We start from the raw sequence: 14,077 nt of genomic DNA, 5'->3' as shown, positions 1-14,077 counted from the left end.
ATAGAATCTATAACAAGAAATTTGTTTTTAGTTTTTATTGAGACCATTGTGAATTACAAGTCTTTCATTTGTATTTCAGGCATATGGTGACAGTGAACTAGGGCCATTCCAACCACTAGTGTTGACCACCCTCCACCAGAATTCTCAGCATGCATCCCATAATTCCACCCTTAGTCCCCTGGTCCACCAATCCATTTTGTGTTTGGCTTGTTATAGTTTGGGTCTATTAATGATATTATCATTGACTTTGGTTGGGTATTTAGTTCTGACCATTTTTTCCTACCCAATGCACCTGAGGCAACTTGGCTCCTGAGCCTCTACTCTTTTTTTCTCTCTCTCAATTTGTAGAAATATGAGGGAAAACAAAGTGATTCGTGATCCAATGAGTTCTATGAAAAAGGTGGGAGTCCCTATCTAGAAGATATAAATAAAAATGTTAAAAGGGGGGTGCAGGTATGGCAGGTTTTTTGTTTGTTTGTTTTTTGCATAGGCACAGTAAACATTGAGGAAATCAGGAAGAAAATACCCTGGTCTAAAAATAAACAGGTATCTTTACCCATAAAGCAAACTGTTACAAGAGTGATTACAAGCTCTGGGCAAATTAAGTCAAACCCCAAGATCTTTCTTTATGGTCCCAGAAAAAGTTCTACTCAATCACAGTCATTGTAGTAAGTCTTTTGTGATTAGAGATCTTGGTTTTTACACAGATTCTAGGTTGAAACTGGGGTGTCTTGGAGCATGGGTATCTAAGAGCAACCTGCTCTTAGAGCAAGTTGTTGCTATTTTCTCAACAGGTTGTCATCTGAACCTACCCTGAAGCAAGTTGGTGTCAGGGTGGCATTAGGACCTCTCCCAGAGGGAATTTGATTCCTGGTGCTGGTGCAGAAAACGGTGCCAGTTCTAAGATTGAGGTTCAGGGTTAGATGGTTGTTGTTTAATCAATTGAGGCCTAAGTCAACATGACAAATGTTCAGGGTGAAAGGCAGCCCTGCACTATAAAATATATGGGCTCTTATTCATATTAGATAAGAACTTCTTTCTACATGTAAGGTTTTCCCATTTTAGTGTGCCTATGCACTAAGGAACAATGTCATATGATATTACTGTGCATTTGAAGGCAAAAACAACAAGCTAAACAATCTCTATGACCTGGTTTTAACCTGAGCTCAAATCCCAAGCAAGAATTTTCTATTAGAATTTCCTACTTAGCAGATCCAAAAAAAGGAAAGTTACCTTTACATATGGAAATAAACACTAGTTACAACTCTTAAGGAAATGTGTCTACAAAAACATACAGAGGAAATATAGATATCCCCTTTCAGTCTTTTGAGATAGTCTGAGAGGAGATACAATCCAGAAGATATATTCATCTGCAACATGGTCTTGTGGAGTTTGACAAATGATTCGAAGCAGTCAGGGATCAGGTATTGTCCTTGAGCTGAGGGGGTCTCTGGAGCTAAATCTGGTAGCAAGCCACAGTCCACAGTGAAGAGAGGTGGAGAAAAAAGGGCTACATAGTATGAGTCAGCAGGAGTGGTTGCTGCAGTTTCTTCTGGGAGCGAGAGCTGGGGATCTGAGAGGGTGTCTTTTTGCTTGGGGAGCCAGGTGGCAGCTTGCTGAGGCAGAGGCAAGGTTCTAGTTCCTGAGGAGTTGAGAACTCAACTAAAAATGATTAAATAGGAAGAGATACTGTATAAGGGTTAAGGGGGTAAGAGGATAGTTGAGTTGTAAAGTGGTGGATGGGAGAAAGGAAGGAGGGATAATATATAACAGGGACTGTATACAATACAGACAAGACAAACTTAGAGGAGTCCACCACATACAAACTCACACACATATAGACATATACTGGAGATCTATTTGTAGGTTGCAGTTGGAGGACTGACCCTTATAGGATGGGTCAGAATGCTTAAAAAATATGGGGCAGGCACATTATGAGAAAAGTTTCTAATGTCTTAGTCCACAGAAATTGATGAAAAAAGACCTTGGATATTACAGACTCTTACTACAATGCTCATTATAAGAATGTTTTAGGAAAAATGAAAGAAAAATAGTCTAAATGTCTTAGTTTTAAACAATGATTGTGCTCTCTGTGATGTCCAAATGAATTTAATTTAATGTGCAATACTCAAGATATACAGAAAGCAAAATAAAAATAGAATACCATAAGAAAAAAAAAGAATGTTTTAGAAAACTTATTTTCAAACTACATATATTCGCAGAAATTTTCTGCAATTTTGCTTAGAGAAGTGTATGAAAAGAAACTCCAATGTTCTAGACTCATATTATAGTGTAGGCCTGTTTAAGAATTTTCAAATTGGGGGCCCGAGTGGTGGTGCAAGTGGTAAGGTGCCTTGCCTGTGCTAGCCTAGGACAGACCACGGTTTGATCCTCTGGCATCCCATATGATCCCCCAAGCCAGGAGCTATTTCTGGGTGCATAGCCAGGAGTAACCTCTGAGCGTCACCAGATGTGGCCCCCCCAAAAAAAACAACAAAAAAAAACAACAATTTTTTTTTAAAATTGGGGCCAGAGTGATAGCAATAGCGATAGGGCATTTGCCTTGCATGCGGCTGACCTGGGACCCACCCAGGTTCAATTCCCAGCATTCCATATAATCCCCTGAACCTGCCAGGTTCGATTTCTGAGTGTAGAGCCAGGAGTAACCCCTGAGCACCGCCATGTGTGGCCCCCAGAAACAAAATAAATAAATAAAATTTGACACCATTGCAGCTAACTTTTACTGTGCCTAAGCAAAATAACAATCACTTTTATATGTTCTGATCTAGGGTTCCCACCTCTGGAGAAGAGTAGAACTAATGTTTTGTAATGTTTATCATTTTTGTTTCTTTTTGTTTTAAACAGAAAGGGTGGAATTGTAATATGACTCCCAGTGATCAATTCTAAACAAAGCTGTTTCTCCAACTTTCTCATTTCTTAAAGCTCTTCCTTTGACATGTAAAAGCACACTGGATAAAGATTATTGTCTTGCTCTCAGCCTTCTTTTTCTTGGTGGGTAAGGGTGTAATAAAGAAAAGTCCATTTTGGGCTTGGCGGTCAGAGATACCAGCAGGCACAGACTTATTCCATGGTTCTCTCCTGAGACATAAATAATCCCTGAATAATGCTGGTGTGCCCTGAAATTAACTTTACAATTTAAGACCATTCAGTGATTCTACTATGTGTAATAAAAATTGATCAATGTGTGAAACCATATCACACTCGTGTGTCTAACTTTTTAGGAGGACAATTCTGAAGAAACAGAGTAGCTTCCTGTTGCAAGTCAGCCCTTGATGGGGCTGGGTGATGGTGGTATGGAGGATGAGGTCTTTTCCCTCCAGCTCAGAGCACACATCTGCCACCCTGTCTAGCCAACGGTTCTGAGGTGAAACGGTGGGTAAACAGCTCGCAGACAGTAAAGCTTGTGGAAATATTAGCTTTATTCGGTGGACAAGACTGAAGTCCAAAGACTCAGCCTCAGTTCCAGCCAAAAGCCTCTCGCCTTTCACAGACCCTTGTTTTTATCCCCCAGAATCAGGTACCACCCAATGGTGGAAGCAGAATCAGGTACCACCCTAGGGTGGGGGCAGAAAGCCAGGTCACACCCCAGGGTAGGGCACAATCACGGATCAGGTTAGGGTCAGTAACATAATAATCCCCTAAAATATTTACATACACAACAGCTTCCTTTTGCCCAAATGGTACTCACACGTGAAAATCAAGGTCAAGGGCCCGGAGAGATAGCACAGCGGTGTTTGCCTTGCAAGCAGCTGATCCAGGACCAAAGGTGGTTGGTTCGAATCCCGGTGTCCCATATGGTCCCCCGTGCCTGCCAGGAGCTATTTCTGAGCACAGAGCCAGGAGTAGCCCGAGCACTGCTGGGTGTGACCCAAAAAAAAAAAAAGAAAAAAAATCAAGGTCAAGGCACCCAGAACGTGTAAGAAGGTGCCCAGACCCCTAGATATGAAGCTGTGAGTCTGTGATTTTTACCTCTTTTGGAGGGGCTGTGATCATTAGTGTTTTGACACTAATAGGCCTGGGAGCTGAGTGTTTTTTAAAACTTATTGCATAGAACTTCCAGCAATTCCTGACTTTCAACTCAAAGGAGACTTTATGATGTTGGGTAGAGATACTGCATTTCCACTATCCCTGGAAGCAAATGGTGGCCCCATGGAAGAGACAAGAAATCCTGATATCTGATCTATGTGACACCTGCACTGAGTTTGTGTGTCTCAGTGGGTTGTCCTCCTCACCAAGAAGACCCACACAGCAACACATCTTTCCAAAGTTCAGGCAACTAAGACAGCAAGAGCAAATAAACAGGACAAGTTCAGATGTCTTAAAAGAACTGTCAGTGAGATGAAGAACAAGAATAATGCCAATACTGACATTAGTTATTGATCTGTGTGAAAATGGTTTGAAAAATAGATGTAGTACTGACTCACTGGTCATGTGAAGATGACTATTTTCCAAAGAGAAAAGGAGAAATTTCTCAAAGAAATTATGAGGTCACATAGCTTAACAAGGAGACGGATGAATCCTGTTACTATAGATAAGCAATGACATTTAATTCAAGACTAAGAGATCAGTTGCTTCACTCTAGCATTTTTTGTAGTTGTTTTTTTTTTTTTTTTTCAAAAATAGAAATTAGTCCAGCATTTAGACTCTCATGAAAAACACCAGCAGTGACCCCTGAGAAAAGAGCCAGGAGAAAGTCCGTGCACTCCCTCCCAAACACACACACACACACACACACACACACACATATCCCAAAGAAAATCAACACATCCAACTCAGAATCTAGGAGCACTGTGGTGGTAGAGTATGAGAAACAGACCTATCAGTTGAACAGCAAAAGTTTCCATAGTCCAGTAAGAACATCAGACCCAGATTAAATGAGATTGCCTATGTGTAACAACATTATAGAATTCCTAATGAGACCAATATAGTGGGGCACAGGGAATTTCTGCAACGATAAATAGGTTAGAGATGTGGATTTAGTAAAGTCCATGGGGAGACAGACTTATCTTTGTGAACACTTGGATTTATAATCCACCTGCAATGCGATTGGGAAGCTAAGATGGCACACCATGGGCATAAATCAACCAATTACGGAATCGGCTAGGCCTTCACCTATACAGAAAAGATATGGTTCCCTAGCTAAAGGAACTAAGGAGATTCTTCTGAAGTTTCAGAATACAATGTTATCATTTGTTAGTTGGGGAAAATATAATTCATTCCCAACCTAGAGAAGCTCAAAGTTCTAAGTGGTATTATTATTTTAACTAGTGACATGCGTACATTTATTTCTAACATGTCTCATAAATGAATGCATCATTGACATGATGTGGGCAGAATATTCCAGAGATGCTCAAAGGGTCGAGAGGCCCCTCCCAGTGGTCGTGAGAATGTGCTGCTACTCAGGTTTGTGTTGCTAAGGATGTCTGAGATGGTCAGAGGTCTCCAGAGCTGTACCTGGTGATCTTGGGTGATATTGTTGTGCCAAGGAATGAACCGGTGTTGCCCGTGTGCCTGATTTCAGTCAACTGCTGAACTACCTCTGTGGCCTCAGGACTCATGCATGAGTGTTGTACCTATATGAATGGTGAATTATACAGTCCTATTATCTCCTTTGTACTCCCCACATTCACCCCTCTTAGGCCACCTATGGCTCTGATGGTCAGCACAGACACCCCTCTCTCCATGACCTTTTATCCCAGGGGAATGCTGTCATTGTCTCCTCTTCTTTGGCAGATTTCCCTTTTCTGTTGCTTGTAAATGTCTTGTTGGACATTGCTATGAACTGTCAATCTGTGTGGATCTCCAGCATGTGAAATTCATACAAGCGAATGTGTCCCAGGCCAGCAAGAGGGAGCTCAAGAGCATTTCCTTACCCTCTCTTCCTCACTCTCTGCTATTTCTCCATTGTGAGGTTCTGAGAAACACAAGTTCTTAATTTTATTTAAACTTGTTTGTGTTTCCACCTTTCTGGAGGTAGAGCATTTGTGTTGCATGCAGAAGGATGGTGGTTCGAATCCCGGCATCCCATATGGTCCCCAGAACCTGCCAGAAGTGATTTCTGAGCGTAGAACCAGGAGTAACTCCTGAGCGCTGCCGGGTGTGACCCAAAAACTGAAAACCAAAAACAAATAAAATAAAAAAATAATCACCTTTCATATATATATATATATATATACATCTTTTTTATTTTATTTTATCTTTTTGGTTTTTGGGTCACACCCGGCAGTGTTCAGGGGTTACTCCTGGCTCTACGCTCAGAAATCGCTCCTGGCAGGCTCAGGGGACCACATGGGATCTGGGATTCGAACCATCGACCTTCTGCATGCAAGGCAAATGCCTTACCTCCATGCTATCTCTCCAGCCCCTATTTGTTATCTTATATACATTCAATATTTACACCCACATGAACCAAATATATGAGTTAACATTGTGGCATAAGATTACACACACATCAAGTCATAATTCTTTGGTCTTTTTAATCACTGATTTCTAAACACTTTACATCAGCCTCTAAATAGAAATATACAGCTCTCAGTACAACAGCTGAGCCTTGGAATTAAACTAGAAGTCCAACAACAGATAAGTGGGTCATATAGATGTTGTATATATAAATAATGGGACACTCCATGGCTGTAGGGAATGATGCAATTTGCAGCAACATGGATGGAACTGGAAGATATTATGTTAAATGAAATAAGCAAGAAGAATAGAAAACGAATAATAGCATTCATATGTGATATTTAGTCTAACTGCATGAAGACAATGGTCTAAATGGGAGTTGTCTTGAACACCTTGATCTCAAAGTATAGCGAGAATTAAAGAAACAGTGGAAGAAGACAAACACAAATATGAAAGGATAGGAGCCAAGGACCAAATGGTCTTAGGTGCACTAGTAGTAGTGTTAAAAAAGGATAGAACTAAAGGTCCAAGCCAAAATTTTAAAAATGATTTTTTGTTTTGTTTTGTTTTGGCCACACCCAGTGGCTCTCAGGGGTTACTCATGGCTTTGCACACAGAAATCATTCCTGGCAGGTTCAGGGAACCATATGGTATGTGAGGGAACAAATCTGTATCCGTCCTGGGTCAGCTCCATGCAAAGCAAATGCCCTACCAATGTGCTACCACTTCAACCTCATCTTAAAAATGGTTTGTTATAGTACTGTTATGCTAATTTATTTACTATTTTACTCTTTTCATGTGCTACTTGTTTTTATATGAAAAAAATATCAACAATTAAAAAGTATATTGGAAGCCCCAGGAACTTAATATCTGGTGTCTATAAACTGTGGTAAAAAGTCTTTTTTTTATGAATAAAAATAACATTCTGACAAATCCATTCATCCATACTTTAAGAAAATAATTATTTCCAGACATGATTATAGTGTACTTGGAATAAAATGCTCGGGGAATGCTCTCGATATTCTCTTGAAAATGTAAGAATCCCTTCAGGACGCTTTATTAAACTGGCAGTCCAACAGCATGGAAATGGAAAACACTCTATATCTTCCCCATTGGACCCCAAATTTGAGATTCCTCATCCAGACACAGCAAAGCCTGAACACACTAGCTTCTTGACGCATGAGCACAACGGGACTGACAACGGGGAAACTGGCAGCAATGACTGCAGCTAAATTCTCCAACAAAGTACTTGTGTTATCCATAATTGCTAATGCCACTTGGAAGGAGCAGGAAAGGGTGTAAAAGCAGACAAAAGTGCTCACCAAGAGAAAGATGCTTTGGGTGGCTCTGGTCTCGGGGGAGGACAGGAGGAAGATATTTGTGTGTAGGTGCTGGATCCTCTGTGTAGGTGTAAGATGTAAACCATAGAGCTACTGGCCCAAAGCATGAGTCCCAGATAGAGCACATCAGGGAAGGTGAGCAGCACTGCATTTAATATAATGAATCATAGCAGAATAATACCCAAAGACTCTTTTGCTTGAGCTGCTGTTGCTGGATATGGCAGTAATAAAGAGAAGGAAGGTAATGTTCACCAGCATGGAAACAATCCACCAAAAGTAAAGAGCAAGCCATGTGTGCTTGATAACTTTTGTTCTCAAATGGCCCACCTGGAGAATCTGGAGCTGATGGTGAACACCTGGAAGACACTCAAGAGACAGACACTACCTATACAGACACCTCTCCCCACTCCGTACAAAAGAAAAGTTGGCATGCAAGATCAGTGATGAAATGCTTTCACTCAAATAATGCCATTGCATTTAGGACTCCTTTACAAAGGACCAAGAAGTTGGCTATAACCAGGTGCCTAATAAACACATCTGTGCCTCTTAACTGGCCCTTGGTGAGATGAAGGACCAGGTAATGTTGGAGAAGTGAGACATTGCCCAAAACACCTACCACAGTCTGCACTATGAAGATGGCCCTTATTGTCAAATACATCATCCAAATTCTGGGATATGTCCAGATCCCTAGTATTGATCTTCTGAGCTAGAGATTCCGAGATTGGATCTGATGTTTGATCAGAGCTTTGAAGCACAGTCTGCTGAAATCTAATATTCTTCACTTACCCTCATTCCCATCTACATACACGACTCTGTTTTTCCTATTTTTTTTTTGCTTCTCCTAGCCATTGTGCAATGGTTGAATAACTCCAAAAGAACAATTTGCATGTAAAATGACACCCATAAATGTACCTTACAAAAAACTTGATTCTTTACCACCATGTGGAAAGTTGCCAGTAAGTTCATTTTACACTTCCATTACAAAGAGTTGGAAAGTATTTACCCAGATTTGCAGGCAGGTCAGGCCCAAGTGGAGGTGGCCAGCCAATGGGGTGCTGATAAATGAACTCCCAGGTTCAACAGTAGAGAGTCAGCTGTGCTCACTAGATCAATGCAGTGATGGGTCCAAAATTGTCCGTGGTTTGAAACTCTCTGTTTTGGGCCGGGCGGTGGCGCAAGAGGTAAGGTGCCTGCCTTGCCTGCACTAGCCTTGGACGGACCACAGTTCGATCCCCCGGCGTCCCATATGGTCCCCCAAGCCAGGAGCAACTTCTGAGCGCATAGCCAGGAGTAACCCCTGAGCGTTACCGGGTGTGGCCCAAAAACAAAACAAAAAAACAAAACAAACAAGAAAGAAACTCTCTGTTTTATCCATTAATCCTAAGAATATTCCATCTAAGTGTCCAAAAGTTTTATTTTGAAGGTCAATCCTGCAGAATGGAGTAATAGATGATCAAAATCATTTGGACAAATCCATTCCCCCATGCTTTAAGAAAGTAACTATTTCCAGACATGATTATAGTGTAAAGATTATATAGTAAAGATTATATGTAAAAGTAAAAGAGTATTGGAAAATTTGCAATATTTCAATGAATATTAATAATAGTAATAAATTAATAATAAATATTTTACTATAAAGTATTAGGAAAATAAAAACGAAAATTACTGGGGCCAGAGTGGTGGCGTAAGCAGTAGGGTATCTGCCTTGCCTGCACTAGCCTAGGACGGACCGTGGTTTGATCCCCCGGCATCCCATGTGGTCCCCCAAGCCAGGAGCAATTTCTGAGCGCATAGCCAGGAGTAACTCCTGAGTGTCACCACATGTGCCTCCCCCCCTAAAAAAAAAAAAAGAAAGAAAGAAAGAAAGAAAGAAAGAAAGAAAGAAAGAAAGAAAGAAAGAAAGAAAGAAAGAAAGAAAGAAAGAAAGAAAGAAAGAAAGAAAGAAAGAAAGAAAGAAAGAAAGAAAGAAAGAAAGAAAGAAAGAAAGAAAGAAAGAAAGAAAGAAAGAAAGAAAGAAAATTACTATTAGGAGTAAAAGTTTATATGGTCTAAATAACAAAAAATACAAATCACTAGACAAAACCACTTACCACCTACACATGAAACAAACATTGCATGTAATGTTTGTAACAGACTCACATGTTTTTATGTCAGGAACATGAGATAACGGAAGAAAATGAATTTATATCAGTTTCCAAAATTTTGCCACAGAAGATCCAAGATATGATAAAAGTGTAAGACCAATGAAAATATTATTACATTGAAGATCACATACCTTAATGTCAAAATTATTATGTTGAGTGAAATGAGACAGAGGAAGCGGGATAAACAGTATAATTTCACTCATCTGTGGGATATGTGGAAAATAAAAAACAGTGTGGTCATGTTATCCTGAGACAAAAGGATATCCTGAGACAAATAAGAATTAGGAGGGCCAGGCCATGATAGGCAGCTTGCCACAAAGCAGACAGTGCAGTTAGAATTGAATAGGGTCAACGATAAAAGGACAATGTGTGGCACCCCTTTAATAATAGTAATACAAATGTGGTATTGAAAGAGAGAGAGAGAGAAGTACAATGCCTGTCCCCAGAGCACGCAAAGGAAGTTGGATTGGAGGGAAGAGGGTATCAGGGATAGTGAGAGGGAAACTGTTGACACTGGTGATAGTAATTGCATTCTTGAGAAGTTATTTTACATTGTATGACTGTAATTCAATCATTACAACCTTATATGTAAAAATACCTGTAGTATGAACAACCTCGTGTCCATGTTGATTTAATTAAAAAATTAATCAATTAAGAATGCACAATATTTTGTGAATAACCCTATGATTCCTAAAAGGAAGGTAACATAGCAAAAACAAAACAAAACACTATATCCTTAAACATCTTAACTCCACATGCAAGCCTGTCCAGTCCTCCCAAGATTGCTTGTTTTCCATCTGATCACTTACACAGTATCTGCCTATGGCTGATTTAAACACTCACCCAGCTCCTTCCTTTGTCGGCATATGGGGCTCAAGCTGAGGATCACAGCGCAGGTATGTTCAGGAGGGAGGCCCCAGAATGAGATTTTATGGAGTTGGGATTCTCACGCCCCCTCATCCACATGGAAAGGCAATTGCCACTTCAAAATTGGAGTGTAAACTTGAAGAAGAAACTTCTGAAAAATTTCTAAGTGCTTATTCACTAATAAGCAATTATGTGTTTACAATTAGTCCTGTTCAGAGGCCTGTGTCATCTTCCAGAAGCTCTGTTTCTTGCTGTATCCCTGGAGTCGGTACTTCTCATGGGCAAAGAACTGGAAATGTTGACTGGGACAAGGGAGGACACATCGGACTCCAGTATCCTGCTGGATTTCTTGGTTCCTGAGCAGTTCTCTCCCCAACCTTCTTCCTTTACCAACTTCACAGTATTCAGCAGATCTGTCAATGAAGATATGAGTTTTGGGAGTGGACATGGGTAGACACTGATCCTTCCCAATGAAAGTTCCTGTGTCTTGAAGGCTGATATCAAGCAATGGGGTGGCAGGGATATATAGTAGCTGTATTTTTGGTTATTTTGAGGAGTCTCCATCATGTTTTCCATAAAGGCTGAACTAGAAAACATTCCCACAAGCAGTGTGTGGTATTTCATCTTCCCCATTCATGAACCGCCAGCACTGGTTGTTCAGATTCTTTGATATAAGCCATTCTTTTGGGTGTGAGATGGTATTCATTGACATCTTCATTTGAATTTCACTCATAAGTGACAATGAATGCTTTTTGATGTGCCTACTGGTCATCTGTCTCTTCTTTAGAGAAGGGTTTGCTCATCTTCTTTCCCAATTTCTAAATAATTACTATATTTCTTGATGCTGAATTTTGTGATTGCTTTGTATATCTTGAAAAATCATCCTTAACATGATGCATTATGTGCCCATGTTTTTTTTTTCCCCAATCAGTGGGCTGTCAATCCATTTTAGCCTCTTTTGCCAAGCAGAAAGTTTTCTGTTTTTGCTCAAAATACGAAGTAATGAGAAGAGAGGCTATAAGAGCAAGGGCATGTTAGTTTGGTTGAAAGGGTTTGATGCTTGGGCCCTGTGGTAAAAATCTGTAGGTCTCGGTTATTGCTTCGGTGATCTGGCTGGTCCTGTGCTTCAGGTCCTAAAAAAAGGCATAATCTAGAGATAAAGGGTATGTTAAAGAGTTTTATCTGGCCATTTTCATGCTTCAAGCAGAGTATGGTACCTCGCACGACTGAGCACCGAGGTACCACCATAGGATGCTCACACTTTGTATCCAGGAACCCCTATGGACAGAAAAACTGAGAGGTTATTTTAAATGTGGTAAGGTTAAGGCATTCAAATATAATGTTTTGATGAATTTCCATTGGACTCAGTAAGTTCCCATCATAATCTTTACCTGTAATCCTGTATATGATCCCTAGTAAATTATTATGGGCCTTTGTAGTAAAATAATAATTACATACCTGTTCTATCTATGCTGCTGTTTCTGTTGTTGTTCATTTCTTTATGATATAATGTGTAGTCGGGCTTTGTGTTGTTTCTCTCCCCTTTGTTTTGGGCTATACTCCCCAGTATATGGTGATTATTACTGTGTTTGAGGTTCCTATCCTGTTATACCCTGTTATTTAATTGTGGGGTATTGGATGTATATCTGGTGTATATTCTAGGTACTTCAGAATAGTGCTATCATTCTGTGTTTATCTTTCGTCTTCTGGCTTCCTTCATTTAACATAATATGTTCTAGGTCCATCCACATTGCTGCAAAGTCTGTGATTGTATCATTTCTGACTGCCATTGTGTATGGATACCACATCTTAATGATCCACTCATCTGTGTTGGACATGGTCTCCTGGTCTGTAGAGAGGCCTTCTAGAAGGGTGGAGTCTTAGGGTTGCCAGACCTACCTGAAGGTTGGTGTCTATTGACCCCACATAGTCTTCCAGGTCAAGGACAGCCAGTTAGAGGGGTGGAGCCTGTTGAAGGGGCCTGGTCTACCTGGAAGGTGACAGCTTGATTGAGGGCTGGGCATCTAAATGGGGCTGGATCCTTACTTAGGGTTCAGGGACCTACTTGAGGGGCATGGCCTGTGAATTGGGAGTGGTCTCCCGAGACAGGGACAGGCCAATTGGAGGGGCGGGGTCTATGAGGAGGCGTGGTCTCAAAACCTGGCAGAGGCCTGCTTAAGGGGGGATTCTTAAGGTTGCTCTGCCTATTGGAGGAGTTGGGGCTGTTGAAGGGGCTTTGTCCCCTAGCTGGGAGAAGCCATGCTTCAGTGGGGAGCCATAGGTTTGCAGGACCTACTAGTGGGGCGGGGCCTATTGTTGGGGGCGTGGTCTCCTGGAAGGGGTGGGTCTAACTGCCCGGGGTGTGTCCTGCCACAGACCGTGTCTCCCATCTTTTCCAGGATCTGGTGCCATTGAGGACCAAGGTCATCAGACTATCGTGCCAGGCTCTGGGCTGGTTCTCGGGGGGGGGGGGCGGGGCAGCGCCCCATCTTTTGGGGATTTTTTTTGCCACTATAAAGAGGGTTACAGGCCCGTTGGAGACCCTTGGCTGACAGGAGGCCTGTGCTGGGGAGCATATCCAGAAGGTTCCCAAAGAGAAGCACTTGGGGGTGTCCATGATGTTTGGGCATATGTGGTTGTGTCCGTGTCAGAGAAAGCTGGCCTAGATTAGTTTTATATCTAAGGCCATCCAGTTATTCTACTGTATTGTAATTAAAATATATAGGATTAAAATTTATTCTGCGTCCCCTTTAGAATCTCAAGCTTCTCTATGTTAAGACTAAATTCTATTTTTAACAATTGATGTCATTGTATTCTGAAACATCTGAAAATCTCTTTAGTTCTTTTCAGAAATGGAACCTTATCTTTGCTAAGGTCTAGTGCAGGGGTCTTCAAACTACGGCCACATGTGGCCCGCAGAGGAGTCTGATCAGGCCCGCCAGCAGTGAGCACTGTTTGGTTGCCAAGATACCTGCCAGCATATACACTCAGTGTCACGGTTTCTCAGGGATGACGTCAACCACCTCCGCCCACAGCATGTTGTGTGCTGGGAGGGTCAGCGTGAGGGCATTGTTGAAGGGACGCTGATGTGCCCTTGCGCTTGGCGCGCATGTTGCTGATGACATCACTAGAGGGCGCCAGATGCCGCGTGGCGAGGAGTACCACATGTGGGTGACTATATGATGTAAAAAGGCACCTGCTCCACCCCCAGGCAACGTGGTGTCTGTGTGCTGTGCCTGCCTGTCAGTGAGGTTTTCCTCCACTGCCAAAGGTCAGTCAAAAGTGCCATAGAAATAAATTTTTACC

Source organism: Suncus etruscus, chromosome 14, assembly GCF_024139225.1.
Source record: "Suncus etruscus isolate mSunEtr1 chromosome 14, mSunEtr1.pri.cur, whole genome shotgun sequence".
Classification (NCBI taxonomy): Eukaryota; Metazoa; Chordata; class Mammalia; order Eulipotyphla; family Soricidae; genus Suncus; species Suncus etruscus.
This window is presented reverse-complemented; position numbering follows the sequence as displayed.